Genomic DNA, 21,734 nt, shown 5'->3' on the forward strand with positions numbered 1-21,734 from the left:
GGTCAGAGGAGGAACAGTTAGGCAGGGTGAGGGGATATGAAGTGATGGGGTGAAGTGGGGTTGGCTAATATACGTGGATGAAAGGTGTCATTCCAGCAGAGGCCTGCAGAAGTCACAGGATGGGTGGAGAGGTATTCCTTAGAGGAAACAGTATGGTGGTAGAGACAGACAAATACACAGACAATGGTGGCTGGACACAGTGGCTCACGCCTGTAATCCCAGAGCTTTCGGAGGCTGAGGCAGAAGGACTGGAGGAGCCTGGGCAACAAAGCGAGACTCTGTCTCTACAAAAATAATAATAATTTAAAAATTAGCCAGGCATGGTGGAGCATGCCTGTGGCCCCAGCTACTCAAGAGGTTGAGGCAGGAGGATCGCTTAAGTCCAGGAGTCTGAGGAAGTTGAGGCTGCAGTGAGCTGTGATCACACTATTGCACTCCAGCCTGGTGACAAAGCAAGACCCTGTCTCTCAAAGAAAAACAAACCAAAACAAACAGAAAAAACAGACAGTGACAATCCGTGTGATAAACACCGTGACAGGGGAAACATGAGAGACAGAGGGATCCCAAGACGGGGACCCTGAACCCAGTACTGGCTCCCTGGAGAAGGTGATGGTAAAGCTGAGACCTGAACAAGGAGTGAATCAGACAGGGTGGGGTGGGCACATCTTTGACAAAGGGAAAAGCATGTGGCAAGACCCAGAGGTAGAGGAGAAATGCTTTTGAAGAACAAAAAGATGTTTGGTGCAGCCAGGGCTTGGACAATGGGTGGGCGTGAAGAAATGAGGTGGGAGTGGAAGCTGCCACGGGCTGCCGCAGGCAGGGCCAAGTTCGTCTCACTAAGGAGTTAGGCTTCCTTGTAAAGGCAACGGCCATGCGGGAGGCTGAATGAGGGTGCATGGAACCTCTTGGTACTATATTTGCAACTTCTTGTGAGCCTATAATTATTTTAAAGTAAAAAGTTTTTTAAAAAGTAGTGGAACATCTCTATAGAATTTTAAAAACCTTTTCTTGAGGCAAAAGTAAATTATCAATGAATATTGACCTCTTAAGGGGTGAATGAATCTAATAAACATGTATTAGCCCTACTACAGTGGTGACTAAGCCAGGCACATAAAGACCCCCCATTGGGGAGATTATATTCTAGAGAGGGAGACAGAAAATGTAAACTCAGAAAGAAGACCATTTTAAATAATAACAAGGGGCTTCTGAAGGAAAAGAAACCTTCAGTACTTACCCAGATTTCAAGAAACAGCCGTGGGCCTCTCTCTGTTTGAAGACGGGCTGCTCAGGTTCTGGATGGTTCTTCGGAGAAATATGCAAATTGCCCTGTGGGAGCAAACCAGAAAAACCAGCCGGTGGGTCCACAGAGTGTGGGATCTGGGGAAGGCTACAGCAGAGGGAGCTGGCTGGTTAGCTAAAGCTCAGGGGAGCCTGGCACTGCACCGTCGCTCCTCTGGGCCCTTGCCCTGCACATTCCTCGATGTGCGATGCTGTTCTCAGCAGAGTAGTAAGGCAGGCAGCTACCACTGCTGAGCACTCACCATGTGCCCCACACAGCCCTGCCACTTTCCATGGATGGTCTCATTGAATATCCTTGTTCAACTCCTTGTACCTTGAGCTGTGGTCACTGCATCCAGCTCCTGGGCAGACACCGTGTCGCCTCCACATCTGTACCTGGTGCCTAACCACAGAGTGTGCGCTCAGAAAATGCCAGTTATATGAACTGAGGAATGAATTAGCTTTTAGGCTTAAGCAAGAGCTAGATTCTCCTATTTTTCTCCCTAAAGGCACTCCCGTTCTTACATGCCAACGGAGCATCAGAGGGTGAAGGGAGATGGACGAAGGGCCAAGCATCTGGAATTACCCAAAGGAGGTCTCAGGACCCAAAATCTGGGTCCCCCAAAATTTCAAATAATTTGAGCTTCATCCTTAGTGCCATTTTCTTTTTCTTTTTTTCTTTTTCTTTTTTTTTTTTTTTTGAGATAGAGTTTGGCTGTGTCGCCTAGGCTGGAGTGCAGTGGTGCCATCTCGGCTCACTGCAACCTCTGCCTCCTGGGTTCAAGTGATTCTTGTGCCTCAGCCTCCTGAGTAGCTGGAATCACAGGCACGCACCACCATGCCTGGCTAATTTTTCATATTTTCAGTAGAGACACGGTTTTGCCATGTTGCCCAGGCTGGTCTTGAACTCCTGAGCTCAGGCAATCTGCCCGCCTCAGCCTCCCAAAGTGCTAGGATTACAGGCGTGAGCCACTGCACCCAGTCCTTAGTGCCATTTTCAATGCCAGTGAAAATAATATTTTTTACTTTTTTAAGCCTCAGTGGGGTTTGTATTAAGTAATCAGTGGGAATGCCCTTCTCCTAGAGGTTGCCTTCTTCCCTGGCATGAGAATGAACCTGTACTGTGCCTAAAAATTGAATATTCACACTATGAGTCCAATCATGTTAAAACAATGGGGAGGAGAAAAATGACTGGAAGAACATCCTCCAAAATTATCTCTGAATTGCCATTCAGAGATACCAGAGACTTTTCTGTATTTCCCCTAAATTTTCTGCCATAAATTTGCATTACTTTTGAACTCTCTAGAAAGCTATTTTGTGCAGGTCTCTATCCGTAGAGAGGATACTGTTTGGACATGCACCAGGATGCTGGCAGTGGCTAACTCCAGGTAGGCAGAGACCCGGATTGGATTCTGGATGATTTTAATTTTTTCTTTATATATCAGTGTTTTATGAATTATTAACAATAAGTGTTGATTTTGAGATCGGAAAAAAAATAATTTAAAATTACAACATGCTGCACTGGTGCCAGTTCATACCAGCTGGTGACAATCAGTTCTGTGCTTCTCCATCCAACCCTGTGTCCGGTGACGTTGGCATGTTGGGAATATTTACATCACAGAAATCGGCAAATGCTACATATCCGGGATAATTTTGTTCTAGAGAGATGGTAGACCAGAATTCGACTGAATATACAACATGACTCTAGTTCTGTTTTTAAAACATGTTTCGGCTGGGTGCGGTGGCTCATGCCTGGAATCCCAGCACTTTGGGAGGCTAAGGCAGGCGGATCACGAGGTCAGGAGATTGAGACCATCCTGGCTAACAAATGCCATCTCTACTAAAAATACAGAAAATTAGCCAGGCGTGGTGGTGGGCACCTGTAGTCCCAGTTACTTGGGAGGCTGAGGCAGGAGAATGGTGTGAACCTAGGACGCGGAGCTTGCAGTAAGCCAAGATCACACCACTGCACTCCAGCCTGGGTGACACAGTAAGACTCTGTCTCAAAAAAAAAAAAAAAAAAAAAATTAAATTAAATTAAAAAACAAACAAACATGTTTCAGCCAGGTGTGGTGGCTCACGTCTGTAATATCAACACTTTGGGAGGCCGAGGCAGGCAGATCACCTGAGGTCAGGAGCTCGAGACCAGCCTGGCCAACATGGCAAAATCCCATCTCTACTAAAAATATAAAAATTAGCTGGGTGTGGTGGTTCATGCCTGTAATCCCAGCTACTCAGGAGGCTTACAGGAGAATTGCTAGAAACCAGGAGACAGAGAATGCAGTGAGCCAAGACTGCACCACTGTATCCAGCCTGGTTGACAGAGTCAGACTCTGTCTCAAATAAATAAATAAATAACAATAAAAAATAAAACATGTTTCACAGAGCAAAAAGATCAGAAGGAAATACATCAAAATGTTTATGATCATTATCTGTTGGTTGGTGGGGCTGAGGGACTAGAGGTGATTGGTTTCTGTTCTTTTTATTTTTCTATATTTTTAGCATTTCTGTCATAAGCTTATTGGTGCTTTTATAATGTAAAAAAAAATACAAACTTTTAATCAGAAATAATTCTGGCCTCTTGATCCTTAGAAGGGGAGTGTTTTATCTCAGAAAGCCCTGGGCCCATGTGGCCCAGCCAAGTCAGTGGGGGTGAGTTCACAGTTAAGTCCCACACATTTGACCAACAGATCTTGTCAGTAAGAAAAAGAGGCCGGGCGCAGTGGCTCACGCCTGTAATCCCAGCACTTTGGGAGGCCGAGGATGGATCTCTTGAACCCAGGAGTTCGAGACCAGCCTGGACAACATGGCAAAACCCCATCTCTACAACAAATACAAAAATTAGTCAGGCATGATGGTGAGTACCTGCAGTCCCAGCTACTCGGGAGGGTGAGGTGGGAGAATCACTTGAGCCTTGTGGGTAGAGGCTGCAGTGAGCTGAGATCCTGCCACTGGACTCTAGCCTGGGTGACAACAGAGTGAGACTCTGCCTCAAAAAAAAAAAAAGAGAGAGATTCCCTATTTAGTAAATGATGGTAGGAGAACTGGCTAGCCATATGCAGAAAATTGAAACTAGATCCCTTCCTTACACCATATACAAAAATTAACTGAAGATGGATTAAAGACTTAAATGTAAAACCCCAAACTATAAAAAACTTAGAAGAAAATCTAGGCAATACCATTCAGGACATAGGCATGGGCACAGATATTATGACGAAATCACCAAAAGCAATTGCAACAAAAGCAAAAACTGACAAATGGGATCTGATTAAACTAAAGAGCTTTTGCACAGCAAAAGAAACTATCATCAGAGTGAACAGGCAACTTACAGAGTGGGAGAAAGTTTTTGCAATCTATCCATCTGATAAATGTCTAATATGAAGACTCTACAAGGAACTTATGCAAATTTACAAGAAAAAACACACAACCCCATTAAAAAGTGGGCAAAGGACATGAACGTACACTTCTCAAAAAACATTCATGTTGCCAAGAAACATGAAAAAAAGCTCAACGTCACTGATCATTAGAGAAACGCAAATCAAAACCACAATGAGATACCATCTCATGCCAGTCAGAATGGCAATTATTAAAAAGTCAGGAAACAACAGATGCTGGCGAGGCTGCAGAGAAATAGGCATGCTCTTACACTGTTGGTGGGAATGTAAGTTAGTTCAACCGTTGTCAAAGATGGTGTGGCGATTCCTCAAAGATCTAGAAGCAGAAATACCATTTGACCCAGCAATCTCATTACGGGGTACACACCCAAAGGAATATAAATCATTCTATTACAAAGATACCTGCACATGTATGTTCATTGCAGCACTATTCACAATAGCAAAGACATGGAATCGGCCCAAATGCCCATCAATGATAGACTGTATAAAGAAAATGTGGTACATATATACCATGCAATACCATGCAGCCATTAAAAGGAATGAGATCATATCCTTTGCAGGGATATGGGTGGAGCTGGGAGCCATTATCCTCAGTAAACTAATTCAGGAACAGAAAACCAAACACCACATGTTCTCACTTATAAGTGGGAGCTGAACAATGAGGACACATGGACACAGGAAGGAGAACACACACTGGGCCCTGTCAGCGGGTGGGGTGCAAGGAGAGAGAGCATTAGGAAAAAGAGCTAATGCATGCTGGGCTCAATACCTAGGTGATGGGCTGCTAGGTGCAGCAAACCATCATGGCACATGTTTACCTATGTAACAAAATGGCACATCCTGTACATGTATCCCAGAACTTAAAAACAAAGAAAAGAAAAAGAAATGAACAAGGGTTGGTGGGACAGACAGGGCAATTCTCAGTTTCTCAGCTCTCCATGATGCCGGAATGGGGGAGCCCATGGTTTCAACTCTACGAATTGTCCAACTGGACAGGCTGGGACCCCAAACTCTTCCAGCTGCACAAACGTAGGGGCAGCTGTGGGGTGGGATATGTGCCACCTGCTGTGTGTCTGGTCCTTGGAGGCCTCCACCCGTTGATCTGATTTGGGATCAGGATCCAGTCCAAAGTAAAACTGGATCTCAAGTGTGTCTGAGAAGTTACACTGATTCCAAGAGAGTGCTATATTCCTGCAACGAGAAAAAGTCCCTTCTGTCAGGACCAGCAGTACCTCTGTGCCCTGGGGTCACCTAAGACACACAGGCCTGGTCCAGCAGCGCCCTGGGGCTCAGGAGTCACTGATGGAAGGAGGAGCTCCCAGCTCCCAGTAGCCTCCTGAGGTTCTTGTCCCAGGTACTGTGAAGACACCAAATGATATAGTTTGGCTGTGTCCTCACCCAAATCTCACCTTGAATTATAGCTCCCACAATTCCCGCATTGTGGGAGGGACCTGGTGGGAGGTAACTGAATCATGGGGGTGGGTCTTTCCTGTGCTGTTCTTGTGATAGTAATTCTCAGGCGATCTGATGATTTTATAACGGGAAACCCCTTTTCGCTTGGTTCTCACTTCTCTCTTGCCTGCCGTCATGTAAGACGTGCCTTTTACCTTCCGCCGTGATTGTGAGGCCTCCCCAGGCACATGGAACTATGCGTCCATTAAACATCTTTTTCTTTATAAATTACCCAGTCTCGGGTATGTCTCCATTGGCAGCATGAAAATGAAGTACTACACCAAGGAACTCCAAGAAAGACCCACACTTTACCTAGAAGACGACGCGTTCTCCAGGGAAACAACAGATACAGAGTAAGAACAACAGGGCAAACCCATGCCTACAGCTCACCTGCACAGCCCAGACCCAGGATGGACAGAGGTCATTTTGGAATGGGACCTCGTTTTGATATGCTACGATTATGACTTGTGTCTAGCCAGTCACATCATCTGTCACCAAAGAAAATGCTGACTGGGTCATTTTTGTAAGTAGTGGGGGCAGTGAGACATTCCATAAATATCTGACCTCAGCTCCACAAGCACCCACAGTGGGCCCTCTGAATATTTGTTGACTGATGCCATAAACAATACCATTGGATTTCTTCTTGGAGAGATGAAAAATTCCAAAGTCAGCACCAAGGAGAAAATCAAGTATGGTCAATACCATCTTTGAAAATCCTTTAAATCGTCCTTAAAACTCCATGACCTGGGCCTTTAGAAGATTACATGCAAGAATGAACTTTTGTTTTTTCTTTACATGCCAGCCAGCTCTGGCCTTTTTCTCCCCCTCTTGGAGCAGTCAGTGAAGGTCAAGGTCAAACTTTTTGTTTGTTTGTTTGTTTGTTTTTGAGACAAAGTCTTACTCTGTTTCCCAACCTGGAGTGCAGTGGCACAATCTGGGCTCAGTGCAACCTCCACTTCCTGGGTTCAAGCAATTCTCCTGTCTCAGCCACCCAAGTAGCTGGGCTTACAGGTGCATACCACGATGCCTGGCCAAGTTTTGTATCTTTAGTAGAGACAGGGTTTCACCACGTTGGCCAGGCTGGTCTCGAACACCTGGCTCAAGTGAAACTGTCACCTCGGCCTCCCAAAGTTCTGGGATTACAGGCGTGAGCCACCACGCCCAGCCTCAAGGTCAAATTTGATGTGACTTATATTAGTGTGGGTAAGTGATTCTATTAGTGTGCCGCCTCTCCCATGCTGCTCCAGCCATACCCTACTCCTTGCAGCTCCTAGACCCCACCAGGCTTTCTCTCTCTCTCCTTTTTCTGATCGCAGTTGAGTTTTTAAATGATTCTCCGGTGCAATAAAATAACCATTAATAGGGAGATGGCGCTACAGCGTCATGGAAAGGCTGAAGACTAATTATTCTGGGGCCAAGGAAAAAGAAAAGCATTTGGCTAAGAAATCATTTACACCACGTAAAGCTATGGCACCATCCTTAGGCCAGAAATGCCACAGAGCATAGTAGAAGGTTACAATACACATGCACCCCACAGCCAAAATAAGACAATCTTGAGATGCTCCTAGAAGGGCAGAGTCTAGGTGGGCCCAGGTTAGCACCCTCTGCAGCCATTTAGAAGAGATACCCATTCATTCTACACCTCTATCCAAAGTCAAATTGGAAGCTAGAGGTCAGTGAGGCATCTCAGGAGGTCTCCATGGCAACAGTTCCAACATAGAAGAACCCAGAGGGTTCTGGACAATCACATTGCAGACCAGAAGAAAACAGAGATGCTGGCATGGAAGGAAAGCTCCCCTCCCACTCTTGCGTCAGCGGTCTGGAGGAGGGGCAGGAAGGTGGGTGGGGTGACAGTGCCATTGGGGTGGACACCCAGGCCCTATGATGTGTGCCCACATTTACCACTGCTCTCTTCCTTCCCCTGCCTGGTATTAATCACCGTCACCTCTTACTGGGTCACGCCTCTCCACACATCTGTTTTTTTCTGCCCTCACCCCAGCTGTTCATACACAGCACCCAGAGAGCACCATCTCAGAGTCAGGCCATGCCCCTACTCTGCTCCAAACACTCCAAGATTCCCTTCTCAAAGTCAAGGTCCTTACAGTGGTGATGGGGCTGCTGCAATCCGGCCTGAGTGGCCTCTCTGCCCCCCACCCCCACCACCTCTCCCATGCTGCTCCAGCCACACCTTCTTCCCTGCAGCTCCTGGACCCCACCAGGCCCACTCCCACCTCACGGCCTTTGCATTGGCCGTTCCCACAGCTAGGAATGATGATCCCCCAGATAAGGACACAGCCAACTCCCTCACCTCCTTCCTGTCTGAGATCAAATCTCACACTTCGGTGCAGCCACCCTGCCCACTGCCTGTTCTAGCCCCTTTACCCAGCTGCTCTACTTTGTCCACAGCACACACTAGCCTCCCAATTCTGTATCAGTTACTCATTTACATTTATCTTCTATCTCCCTCTGCTCACAGGTAAGCACAGTGGGAACTCAGCAACAGTCGTTGACTGAATGGTGGTTTCCACTTGGGATAACTACAAAATAATTACAGAGACAAATTTGCCTGAGAAGGAAGTGGGAGAAATGGCAAAGTCTGTAATAGTCCATTTGACCCACTGGTTTTCAAACTGCCCCCCAGAGCCCCAGAGTGACGGACAAGATGAGACACAGGGGGGAACCCTCAATACCCCACCTTCAAATCATAACAGCACATGATTCAGCAATACCACTTCTGGGTATATATGCAAAACAATTGAAAGCTGGGTCTCCAAAAGATATTTGTACACCCATGTTTACAGAATTATTCACAATAGCCAAGAGTTGGAAGCAACCCAAATGCCCATCTACAGACAAATAGATCAACAAAATACGATCCATACACACAGTGGAACATTATTCAGTCTTAAAAAAGGAAGGAAATAGGCTGGGCGTGGTGGCTCAAGCCTGTAATCCCAGCACTTTGGGAGGCCGAGACGGGCAGATCACGAGGTCAGGAGATGGAGACCATCCTAGCTAACATGGTGAAACCCCGTCTCTACTAAAAAATACAAAAAACCAGCCGGGCGTGGTGGTGGGCGCCTGTAGTCCCAGCTACTTGGGAGGCTGAGGCAGGAGAATGGCGTGAACCCGGGAGGCGGAGCTTGCAGTGAGCGGAAATTGCGCCACTGCCCTCCAGCCTGGGCGATAGAGCGAGACTTCATCTCAAAAAAAAAAAAAAAAAAAAAAGGAAGGAAATTCTGACACATATTACAACATGAACGATGAATGTACCCTGAGAAGTTACGACATAAGCCAGTCACAAAAAGATAAATGCTGTACAATTCCACTTCTGTGAGGTATGAGGAGTAGTCAAATTCATAGAGAGAGAAAGTAAAATGAATGGTGGTTGCCAGGGGCTGCGGGGAGCAGGAACAGGGGAGGAAGGTGGTTGTTTAATGGGTGTGGAGTTTCAGATCTGCCAGTTGGAAAGTTCTAGAGATTTGTTGCACAACGATGTGAATATGCTTGACATTACTGAACTACACACTTAAAATGTGTGCCCTTTTCCAAAAGCACAGTTTAATAATAAAATCAGCTTAGATTTTCTGGGGCCTACTTCCATGATCCCACTTCAGCTTCCCAACAACTTTATGAAGAAGAGATAGTCGTTGTCCCCATTTTACAGATGAGAAACCTGAGACTCACAGAAGATTACAATGAGACAACTCACAGAAATTTACAATGGTAAATTTCATGGTATGTGTATTTTATCACAATTTTTACACTAAAAAAAATTAAGGCCAGACGCAGTGGCTCACACCTGTAATCCCAGCACTCTGGGAGGCTGAGGTTGGGTGGATCACCTGAGGTCAGGAGTTCAAGACTAGCCTGGACAACATGGTGAAACCCCGTCTCTACTAAAAATACAAAAATTAGCTGGGCATGGTGGCGGGCACCTGTAGTCCCAGCTACTCAGGAGACTGAGGCAGAAGAATCGCTTGAATCCAGGAGGCAGAGGTTGCAGTGAGCCGAGATCGTGCCATTGCATTCCAGCCTGGGTGACAAGAGCAAAGCTCTGTCTGAAAAAGTAAATAAATTAAAAAAAAAAATTTAAAATTAAAAGTTAAAAAAATAAAAAATTTTAAAAAATTTTAAACATTTAAAAATCACAACAGTAAAAGGTGGACAAATGTTAGCCACATGTTACCTCTTTCCACACATCATCTTATTTTCTCTCAACAATCCTACAAGGTGGGTGCTATTATCATCCTTCCACAGATGGGGACAGAGAGGCCCTGAGAATTGAAGGTCAAGGTCACTGAATGAGTCACATGGTATTTAAACTTGTGCCTGGATCTTAGGCCACAGGCAGCCATCTTCACAACGGTGCTATTCTACCTCTCTTTGGTCTGGTTTACATCCTGGCCAGAGATTTCCAACACAATTTGAAAACCAGCAAATTGGATGAATCTGACGAGCTCTCATCAATCCACAGGCTCACATCCCACTTCTGAGCCCCAAGCACCTGTGGACGGGCCTAACCTGCTTTTCCCACTTTGTTTTCTTTCACTCCCTGCTTGCAGCTCATCCTCAGCTAAACTGCACTCCCCTGCTTCCAGTTCACGCTGGGATGCCACCTCAGGCCTCAGCTCAGGCTGTTCTCTCCCATCTGGGTCCCCCTGTCCAAATGGTGTCCTTTTCCAAAAGCACAGTTTAATAATAAAATCAGCATAGATTTTCTGGGGCCTACTTCCATGATCCCACTTCAGCTTCCTAACAACCTTATTAAGAAGAGACAATCACTGTCCCCATTTTAGAGATGAGAAAACTGAGACTCACAGAAGCGGAAGTCACACAGCTGGCAAGACCTAGGATGCTCCTTCCAGGCCTGTGTGACCTCAAATCCCAAGTCCTTCTCCACTTTACTAACGTAGGGGGTCAGGGGTTGCCATGCACTTCCCTGGATTTGTCCAGCGAATGTGGGGCCTGCCACCTCTGAAGCCCCAAAGACTTCATCTGGGCCCCTCCACCTCTTCTCGGACATAATGGCCGGTTGCCAATGTGTCTGTCTCCCTGAACAGGAGGGTCAGGGTGAGAGTGGATGAAGCCCAGGGCACCAGGGCTTCCCAATTAATATTTTGGTTATTCATTCCAGTGTAAAACAGCCAGCCCCTCCACTCCTGCCTCCAACCCAACCCTTTGTGGTTTTTATTTATTTATTTTTTTTGAGATGGAGTCTTGCTCTGTCACCAGGCTGGAGTGCAGTGGCTCGATCTTGGCTCACTGCAAGCTCCACCTCCCGGATTCAAGCGATTCTCCTGCCTCAGCCTCCCAAGTAGCTGGGACTACAGGCGCGCACCCCCACACCCAGCTAATTTTTGTATTTTTAGTAGATCTCGATCTCTGAATCTTGTAATCCGCCCTCCTTGGCCTCCCAAATGCTGACATTACAGGCGTGAGCCACCGTACCCGGCCTGTGACTTTCTTTATCAAATATATCACCACTTGACAATGTATTATAGATTTATTCACGGTCTATCTCCCTCACTAGAGGAAGCTCAGAAAGGCAGTGGCTTTTGGGCCATGTTCCCAGACATATCCTAGGACAGCATGTGGCAGAGCAGGGGCTCCATCCCTGTGTGCTGAATGAAACAAGCCACAACTGAAAAATGACTTCAGCAGATTTTGTTGAAGGACAATATCGTTTTATGTAAAGTGAGGTCCCCAATGTGCTCAAGAGGGCGTCCCTATCGGTGGATGTCATTACTGATGACTTACTAAGCATTACTGAGGACCTACTAGCCCTGGTCCTGGAGGTCACAGGGGTTACAGTTAGGGTGGTGTACAGGGTATAACAGGAATTAATCCCAGCAATGAGTGTATAATTCCACCCTGAACTTAACCTCTGACATACAGGAGAAGCCTTGTGGCCTGAGGCATTTGGAGTACAAGTCTGGGTAGGGCTAAAATGTGAAGAATCAGAAGATGTTACCTGGGGAAAGGGAAGCAGGGGGTAGGAGTGGCCTGGAAGAGCAGATGCAAAGGTCCCAAGGAGGGAGGGGTGGCATGCCTGGGCACAGAGGGCTGTTGATAAGTGTCTGAGATGCGGCTGGAGGTGTAAGCTGGGGGACAGGGGTGCACAGCCTTCTGGTTCGTGTAAAAGGTGTAAGCTGGGGGACAGGGGTGCACAGCCTTCTGGTTCGTGTAAAAGGTTTTTGCTCTTTTCCCTAAAAAAATGGGAAGCCAAGGCCAGGCGCAGTGGCTCATGCCTGCAATCCCAGTACTTTGGGAGGCTGAGGCGGGCGGATCACAAGGTCAGGAGTTCAAAACCAGCCTGTCCAATATGGCGAAACCCCATCTCTACTAAAATACAAAAATCAGCCGGGCATGGTGGTGGGTGCCTGTAGTCCCAGCTACTTGGAAACCTGAGGCAGGAGAATCGCTTGAACTCAGGAGGCGGAGGTTGCAGTGAGCCGACATTGCGTCAGTGCACTCCAGCCTGGGTGACAGAGTGAGACTCTGTCTCAAAAAAAAAGAAGAAAAAAGGAAAGAAGAAAGAAAGAAGGAAAGAAAGGGAAAAAAGGAAAGAAAGAAAATGGGAAGCCAGAGTGGGGTTTTAGGCAGAGGCAGAGGGTGGTATGATGATATCAGGGCAGCTTGAAGTGGAGGTCAGCCAAACGGAAAGTGGATTGGATTTCACTCTCACCCCTTCTGTCTGCTGTCACACGGTCCAGAGAGCCAGTTCCCCACTCCTCATCAGCAGTCCCGGTTTATAATGTACAACACCGTTTACAAAACACACAGATCAAAAGAGAACACAATGAGAAACCACCCACTGACATTTCTTAGGTCCCACGTTAGCCAGCCCTGGTGGCTGATCCAGCCTTTGTAGCCCAGTGGTACCAGAGTAGAGAGGGATGGTTTGAGCCTTATGAGGAACTCTCCAGACCTCAGCCTTTGTGGGAGCTACATGCTGAGCTATGACAACCTAATCGATCAACTCCTCCTGCCCAACTCCTCCTTGGGCCTTAGGACTAAAAAGTATAAAGTCATGCCTGTAATCGCAGCACTTTGGGAGGCCGAGGCGAGTGGATCACGAGGTCAGGAGATTGAGACCATCCTGGTTAACACGGTGAAACCCCATCTTTACTAATAATACAAAAAAATTAGCCAGGTGTAGTGGCGGGCGCCTGTAGTCCCAGCTACTCGGGAGGCTGAGGCAGGAGAATGGCGAGAACCCGGGAGGTGGAGCTTGCAGTGAGCCGAGATCGCACCACTGCCCTCCAGCCTGGGCGACTGAGCAAGACTCCATCTCAAAAAAAAAAAAAAAAAAAAAAAAAGTATAGTCTTCCAAAGTGTCAGACACTGCACTGGGCCTTTTGTGGCTTCAGCTCCTTTAATTTTCACAACAACCTTGGAGATGGGTATATCACAAATGAGTAAACTGAGACATAAAGAGGTCATTGAGCTTGCCTGATCACTCAGTTACAAAGCTGCAAAGCTAACACCTGAGCCCATCTCTGTCTGATGCTGCACACGAGGGCTTGAGGCCACTCTAACACCGGTCTCTTCTGCTGTCTTCATGTACTTCACAGCTGGGGAAACGCCAATGGTCTCCCCTGTGCCCAGCCCTCCCTCCCCAGGCTGAAGGGCAGGGCTTTATTTCACCCTCTGGAGTGTACTTCCTGAGGGCAGGGCTCGTTTTTTTCACTGCTGTATCCTCAGTGCCTAAACAATGCACAAAGTAGGAGCTCAACAAATATTTGAATGAACAATCCAAAGCCATTTGTTGAATGAACAAATGGATGTTCCCAAAGCTTAAAAAGAGTTTCATATTTTCTGCAACGAAATAAACACTGAGTTAGGGGAAAGGGGGTTCATGTGCTGACTCCTACTTCGAGTTAGGTAGTAGTCTGGGATGCTAGCCTGACCCTGCTCGCAATTCCCAGTGCCACCCCAGGAAAGAGCTGGGCTGGTCACGGCAAAGGCATTGTGGAGGCCAACTCTGTGCCAAGCACTGGGTCAGGCTCTCCAGGCAGGTAGCCCAGGTTTTTCTCTCTTGCTTCCTAGCTGCGTGGTCTTGGGGAAGTTACTTCACCTCTCTGAGCCTCAGTTTACCCAGCTTTAAAATCCACTCAAAAGTCAGCAGCACTAATTCTTCCCTCCTGTAACTTCAGGCATGGGCGCCAGAAGACACGGCCTCCTTGTAACATGAGGGGCCTGGCTTTTCTCCAGAGGCTCCCCAAGCCCCGCTAGAACGCTCTGTTTGAGAGTCTGCGGGGCGGGGCGGGGGGACGGGCGCGGGGGGCAGGGAGAGACGAGGCGAGAGAGTCCTAGAGGCCTTCCTGACAGGGACGTGGAGGGGCCACGTGGGGCAAGCGGAAGCACAGTGACCTCTCGTGACCTTGGACAAGCCCCCTTCCTCTCTGACCTTGACCAGCGTCCTCATTTGTCAAGGGAGCGGCTGGGTGACCTCTAAGAACTCGGAGGCCGAGGCCGGAGTCGCCCGAATGCTCCGTCCAGCCTCAGTTTCCCCCTCTGCCGCCCCACAAGATTTCTAAAAGCACTTCCGGCTCTGAAAACCAACCAACCACCAGCAGGCGGCCTGGCTCAGGGCAGGCAGCGCCAGGGAGCGCGCGGCCGCTTCCTGGTGGGTCCAGTGTCCCTGGGGTAGAGGGCGGGGCGCAGGGCAAAGGGCCCCAGGGCTGGGCCGGGCTCAGAGTGCCCCGCGTGGGACCGGCGGGGAGTGGCCCAGCAAGGTGCGCGCCACCGTGGCCTGGCGGCTCCGGGGCCCCCTTACCTGGAGGCGGCGGCGAAGGCGAAGGCGGAGGCGGCGAAAGCGGCGAGGTGCTCCTCCCGCCCAGCCCCTCCCCTCCCGGCCGCGTCCCGGCCCCGGGCCTGGCCCGTCCAGCCGCCTGCCCCGAGCGCGCCTGGTCGCCGCCGGCCGGGCGGAGCACTCGGGAGCGCGGCGCGGGGGCGCGGGGCCTTCCAGGCTCTGACTTGCCAGCTGCGGGTCCCGACCTGGCTCGTCCCACCTCTGCCCCACTTCCACCACCCATCGCGACAGGGGTGCCGGCCTCTGCAGGTGACCGGCTAGTCGGCGGGGCCACATCTGTGTGTGGGTCCATTTACCCTCCAGGAAGCAGCGAGACAGCGCGGAGCGGGAGAAGGGACCTGCAGGGTTGGCCTTTGCAGAAACTGCCCTTGAAGAACTCGGCCACTAAAGCAGCGTGCCCCAAAGCCACGGCGATGGAAGTCTTCAAAAATGTATAATGTAAACAAAGAACCAGTCACAGAAACCGCCTTCCCGCACGTGTATGCAGCACTTTGTAGTTTGCAAAGTGTTCAGATATCTCAGTTCCTCCTGATTCTTCTTTCATTTTCCCTAACGCTAAGTTTGGTCCTGTCTCAGGGCCTCTGCCTGGAGGCTGCCGTGCCTGGGACTCTCTGCCTTCAGGCCTCCCTTTCCCCCAGTCCATTTCCCGCTTTCCACTCTAGTCTCCTCTCGGGATGCCATCTGAGAGTCTTCCCTGACCACCCAGCACATTCAGTCATTGAACAAATTTACTGAGCACCTACTACGTGCCAGGTACAGTTCTTTTTTCTCCTTCCTTCCTTCCTTCCTTCCTTCTCTCTCTCTCTTTCTTTCTTTTTTTCTTTCTTGCTGGAGTCTCGCTCAGTCACCCAGGCTGGAGTGCAGTGGCCGGATCTCAGCTCACTCCAACCTCCACCTCCTGGGTTCAAGCGATTCTCCTGCCTCAGCGTCCCTAGTAGCTGAGACTACAGGTGCCCACCACCACACCCGGCTAATTTTTGTATTTTTAGTAGAGACGTGGTTTCACCATGTTGGCCAGGCTGGTCTCGAACTCCTGAGTTCAGGTGATCCACGCTCCTTGGCCTCCCGAAGTGCTGGGATAACAGGCCTGAGCTACTGCGGCCGGCCTCCGCCAGGTATAGTTCTAAAGGCTGTGGAATCATGCACCAGGCCTCCAGTCCTGTTCTATTTTAATCATAGTATTTATCGCTCTGAAATTATTTTGTTCATTTTTCTGTTTCCTACTTTATGTTCTGCCTCTCCAACTTTTTTTTTGTTTGTTTTTTGAGGTGGAGTTTTGCTCTTGTTGCCCAGGGTGGAGTGCAATGGCTCGGTCTCGGCTCACTGCAACCTCTGCTTCCCGGATTCAAGCGATTCTCCTGCCTCAACCTCCCTAGTAGCAGGGATTACAGGTACCAGCCACCATGCCCAGCTAATTTTTGTATTTTTAGTAGAGATAGGGTTTCACCATGTTGGTCAGGCTGGTCTCGAACTCCTGACCTCAGGTGATCCACCCACTTCGGCCTCCCAAAGTGCTGGGATTACAGGCGTGAGCCACTGTGCACAGCCCCAACTAGACTTTGAAAGCCCTGGAGGTGGGTGGGTTTAGGCTGCCTTGCTCTCCTCTGTGAGCCCAGCCCCAGGGGCTGTGCCTAGCACTTGTAGATGCTAAAAAGAAGCACTTGAGGAATGGATCTCTTTCCCCTAGCAACCCTGTGAAATTTCATCACACCCATTCTAAAGGAGAGGAAACCCAGGCTCAGGTCCAGATAGTGCAGAAGCCACAGCTAATGAGTGCCAGAGCTAGAACATGAATCATCGCGGCCTCAGAGGCTGTTGCCCTTTCTCCCAGTGAAGACAGTCTAGGGTTATGGGAGGAAAAGGTACTGACGGGAGTCAGAGACCAGCATCACAGCTCAGAGCCTGGGACTCATGTACCTTGTGAAATGTTCCATCCTCCATCTGCTCATCTCCCCACTGGCCAATGAGGACCAAGAAGGGCAACTCTACCCACCCATGAAGTTATTGTGAGGGTCAAATGGGTCAATCATGTGTAGGCTTTAGGGGAATAAGGGGTTATATCTGAGCATGTGAGCTTTGTCAAGCTTGAGAACTTCAGCAGCCTTGCTCTCAATATCTGGTAGCCCCTTCCAGCCAGATCAGCTTTGTGGGACCAGGCACCACTCTGCACTCCCCAGCTTAGCCCTGTCTCTAATTTGGTTGGAGACCTTGTGTCAAACACACTTGTCTTTGGATATTGGACCCTGTTCAGCCTTTGCTCAGCGCCCAACCCTCACCCTAGTCACCCCCACCGCACACAGGCCCTAATCCCATCATTGAGGCTATGGGTAGGAAAGATGGAGAAAATATGTTTACCCCTTTTGGTGCATGCTTTTGAGATTTTTTTATGTTTGGTATTGGACATTGAAGAATTTCATATCTTCTAAGTAACTCTCCCCCAAAGGAATGTTTAGGGAGTTGTGGAAGGGGAAGCCTTCTAACGAACCATTGACTAATTCAACCAGGATGTGTGGAGTGGCTGGTGGGGTTCTAGACATTGAGGATATAGCAGGGGAAAGAATCAAAGTATTTCCAGCAAAATCATGGAGCTTACATTCTGGTTTGCAGGATGGGTAGAGGGAGATGGACAATAAACAAACTGATTTTATTTTATTTTGTTATTATTATTATTTGTTATTGAGACGGAGCATTGCTCTGTTGCCTAGGCTGGAGTGCAGTGGCATAATCTCAGCTCACTGCAACCTCCATCATGGGGGTTCAAGTGATTCTCGTGCCTCAGCCTTCTGAGTAGCTGGGTCTACAGGCGCGCACCACCATGCCTGGCTAATTTTTTTGTATTTTTAGTAGAGATGGGATTTCACCATGTTGGCCGGGCTGGTCTTGAACTCCTGACCTTAGGTGATCCATCTGCCTTGGCCTCTCAGAGTGCTGGGATCACAGGTGTGGGCCACCGCACCTGGCCTACAAACTGATTTTAATCTGTGTTACAGAAAAAGTGAAGCAGGGAGGTCATGCTATAGAAGATGAAGCAGTCAGGGAACCCCTGCAGGTGATCTTTGAGGAGGCTATCAGGTTACAGGACACAGCATCCAAGGTAGACCCAGCAACTGCAAAGGTCTTGAGGTGGGAGTGTGGCTGGCCCTTATAAGAAAACCGTGTGAAAGGAGAATGGAGAGTGCTGGGGGAGAGTCCTGGATGAGATGAGATCAGACAGGTAGTAGGGGTCATATCACTGTGAGCTTTTTAGAAATGCTGATGAGGGTGGGTGCTGTGGCTCACCACAGGAGTGCAGTGGCCTGATCTCAGCTCACTGCAACCTCTGCCTCCTGCCTGCAATCCCAGCACTTTGGGAGGCCAAGACAGGTGAGTCACTTTAGCCCAGGAGTTTGAGACCAGCCTGGGCAACATGGTGAAACCCCGTCTCTACAAAAAATAGAAAAATTAGCCAGGCATAGTAGGGCAAGCCTGTAGTCCCAGCTCCGTGGAGGGCGGAGGTTGCAGTGAGCCATGTTTGTACCACTGGACTCTAGCCTGGGCGATAAAGCAAGACTCTGGCTCAAAAAAAAAAAAAAAAATTTTTTTTTTTTTTTTTTTTTTTTGAGACAGGAGTCTTGCTCTGTTGCCCAGGCTGGACTGCAGTGGCCGGATCTCAGCTCACTGCAAGCTCCGCCTCCCGGGTTTACGCCAGTCTCCTGCCTCAGCCTCAGCAGCTCTACAGGCGCCCGCCACCTCACCCGGCTGAGTAGTGGGGGGTTTCACCGTACAGGCGGTCCTCTCCTGACCTCGTGACCTCTGGGATTACAGGCTAGCCACCGCGCCCGGCCAAAATTTTTTTTTTTTTTTTTTTTTTTTGTCAGTAGCTCACTGAAACGGGGTTTCACCGTGTTGAGTAGCCTAGGCGCCTATCACCTCACCCGGTTTTTTGTATTTTTTTAGTAGAGACGGGGTTTCCTCCATCTCCTGACCTCGTGATCCGCCCGTCTTGGCCTCCCAAAGTGCTGCGAATATAGGCTTGAGCCACCGTACCTGGCCAAAAAATTTTTTTTTTTATTTTTAAAAATCTTTTTAAAAAGGTTTTAGGCTTAGGGGTACATGTGCAGGTTTGTCATACAGGTAAACTCGTGTCACAGGGGGTCTGTTGTACAGTTTATTTCATCACCCAGGTATTAAGCCTAGTACCCAATAGTTGTTTTTTCTGCTCTTCTCCTTCCTCCCAACCTCCACCCTCAAATAGGTCCCAGCATCTATTATTCCCTTTTCTGTGTTCATGAGTTCTCAACATTTAGCTCCCACTTGTAAGTGAGAACATGAGGTATTTGCTTTTCTGTTCCTGCATTAGTTTGCTAAGGGTACTAGCCTCTAGCTACATCCATATTCCTGCAGAAGAGGTGATCTCATTCTTTTTCATGACTGCATAGTATTCCATGGTATATATGTAACACATTTTCTTTTTCCAACCTGTCATTGATGAGCATTTAGGTTGATTCTATGTCTTTGCTAGTGGCTCACAGGTATTTCAAATGTGTGGGCAGGGCCAGGAGCCACTGATGTAGGGCCTTGTCTACTCAGTTAGGGGTGTGGATGGAGAGTTGTAGAGGGTTGAGGGCAGTGAATTGACATGACCTCACCTTTTAAAAAGATCCCATTGGCTGCTGTGTGGAGGGCAGAGAGACAAGAGTGGACAGAGGAAGCCGGTTAGGAGGCTATTGCAATAGTCCAGGCCAGAAAGAGGCCTGTATTTATTAAGCACCTACTATGGCTAGGCACAAGAGCATATAATGGAAACAGAGGTTACTGGGTCCTCCCTTGGCCCTACTCCGTTCAGAATTTCTCAGGGATGTGGGAGCCTAGGAATTTGTATTTTTAACATGCTCCCCTGGTGATTCTGATCATCAGTCAGGTTTGGAACAACTAAATTATTGGACTTAATTTTTCTGGAAATTCTAGAAATCACCATAAATACTGCTTAGGGAGCACTGTCCTTGTTGCTGGCTCCATGTGCCTTCCATATATACCTTCTATCCTTCAACCCTATGCAGTGTATATGATTATTAGCCCTGTTTCTCAGAGGAAGGAACTGAGGCGCAGAGAGGAATAACCTGGCCAGGATCACTGAGCTACAAGGTGGCAGAGTCAGGATTTGAACCGGGGTCTGGCTGATTCTGCTATCCTGCCCTTGATATTTACACCTGAATATCAATACAAGTTCAATGATATTTAGATGAGATAATGGATCCTCAATGAGAGAAGCTTCCTTTGCTATGTCCCGTTGATGTCTCTCCTCCTAGGACCGACGTGAGGGCTGGCCTGGCCTGGGTGTTTGTTGAGTGGAACTAAATTCTAGGGGTGATATCACTGAGGGCAGCCCATATTCTTTCCCATAGAGGATCCCTATGATGCTGTTGTGCTGAACTGAATGAGCCAGAAGGCCATTTATGGTCACTTCTTTCCTTACCACACTCAGAAATAAACTGAGCTCCCCTGGGGAGGGATTGGACACTCCCTTAGAGGAAGGCCAGGGTGGAGGTAACTTCGGACGATGTGTGGCTATCATGGATGTGACATTGCTTAGCAATCTCTTGTTTGTGTTTCCAAGCCATCTTTGACCCAAAGAACTAAATAATTTTATGTTAATTGGACAATCAACTGGAATTGGCAGAGCTAAGTGTTGGGGGTTTGGAGTCAAAGCCATTTGGGTTAATAATTCCCCTCACTGTTTTCTTTTTTCTTTTTTTTTGAGATGACGTCTCGCTTTGTCGCCTAGGCTGGAGTGCAATGGTGCCATATTGGCTCACTGCAACTTCTGCCTCCTGGGTTCAACCGATTCTCCTGCCTCAGCCTCCCGAGTAGCTGGGTTTATAGGCACATGCCACCACGCTTGGCTAATTTTTGTATTTTTAGTAGAGGTGGGGTTTTGCCATGTTGGCCAGGCTGGTCTCGAACTCCTGACCTCAAATGATCTGCTCGCCTCAGCCTCCCAAAGTGCTGGGATTACAGGCGTGAGCCGCCGTGCCCGGACACCCCTCAATGTTTTCATGTGTTAGGTAGTAATTTTGTAGTCTCCTACCATATCTCTTACACAGAGGTTTGGGTCATGACCTCTACCTGCTTCTTATCTAAGAATGCTTTGCACTTGCCCCTGGTCTGATATTTTCTAATGTGTGAGACCCATATCACTGGTGGTACATGAAGTGCCTCTACCTGGTACATGAACTTGCATTAAATCACCTTGAATCACACAGTAAGAAAGCGATTCCCTTCAATCCTTGTTCTGTTGGGATTGTTTGATGCTATTGAATCTTTAAAACTCCTCTATCATTTGCTAATCTTTCCTTTTTAATGAAGGAAAATAGGCCTCAGGTCAAAGCGTAGCTTTAGACAGCCTCACAGCTATCTAAAATGTTGAGTTAGGATTTAATTATTTGTTTATTTAGTAAACTTTTTATTTTGGAAGGATTTTAGATTGACTGCAAAGACAGTTAAAGAGTTCTTATCTAAGAACCATATACCTTTCACCCTGTTTTTCCCCAGTGTTAGCATCTTATGTAAACATATGGTACATTTGTCAAGACAAAGAAACTGGTATTAGGTATTGGTACTTACTGTTAACTAAAGTATGGAATTTATCAGTTGTCCATTAAAATGTCCTTTTACTGTTCCAGAATCCAATCTAGGACACCACATTGCATTCAGTGTTATTTATTTATTTATTGAGACAGGGTCTTGCTCTGTTGCCCAGGGTGGAGTGCAGTGGTACAATCATGGCTCACTGCAGCCTCTACCTCCTGGGC

General features: G+C 48.1%; 1 protein-coding gene across 5 annotated transcripts in view; it reads right to left on the reverse strand.

Annotated features, from left to right (window-relative positions):
* The window catches only part of TMCO4 (transmembrane and coiled-coil domains 4), a 120,176-nt gene extending 104,796 nt beyond the window's left edge, over positions 1-15,380 (reverse strand). Inside the window, exons 1-2 of one of the 5 annotated variants that reach the window (XM_050791266.1) lie at positions 15,240-15,380; positions 1,235-1,326 (exon numbers count right to left, since the gene is read on the reverse strand). The gene's annotated coding sequence lies outside the window, so the exon portion shown is untranslated. Of the gene's footprint in view, positions 1-1,234; positions 1,327-4,143; positions 4,411-12,813; positions 13,373-14,907; positions 15,017-15,239 lie in introns of those variants that run through there. The other 4 variants (XM_050791260.1, XM_050791242.1, XM_050791253.1 and 1 more) reach the window with 4 other exon arrangements.
* Positions 15,381-21,734: the final 6,354 nt, after the last annotated feature.

This window comes from Macaca thibetana, chromosome 1 (assembly GCF_024542745.1).
Source record: "Macaca thibetana thibetana isolate TM-01 chromosome 1, ASM2454274v1, whole genome shotgun sequence".
Taxonomy (NCBI): domain Eukaryota; kingdom Metazoa; phylum Chordata; class Mammalia; order Primates; family Cercopithecidae; genus Macaca; species Macaca thibetana.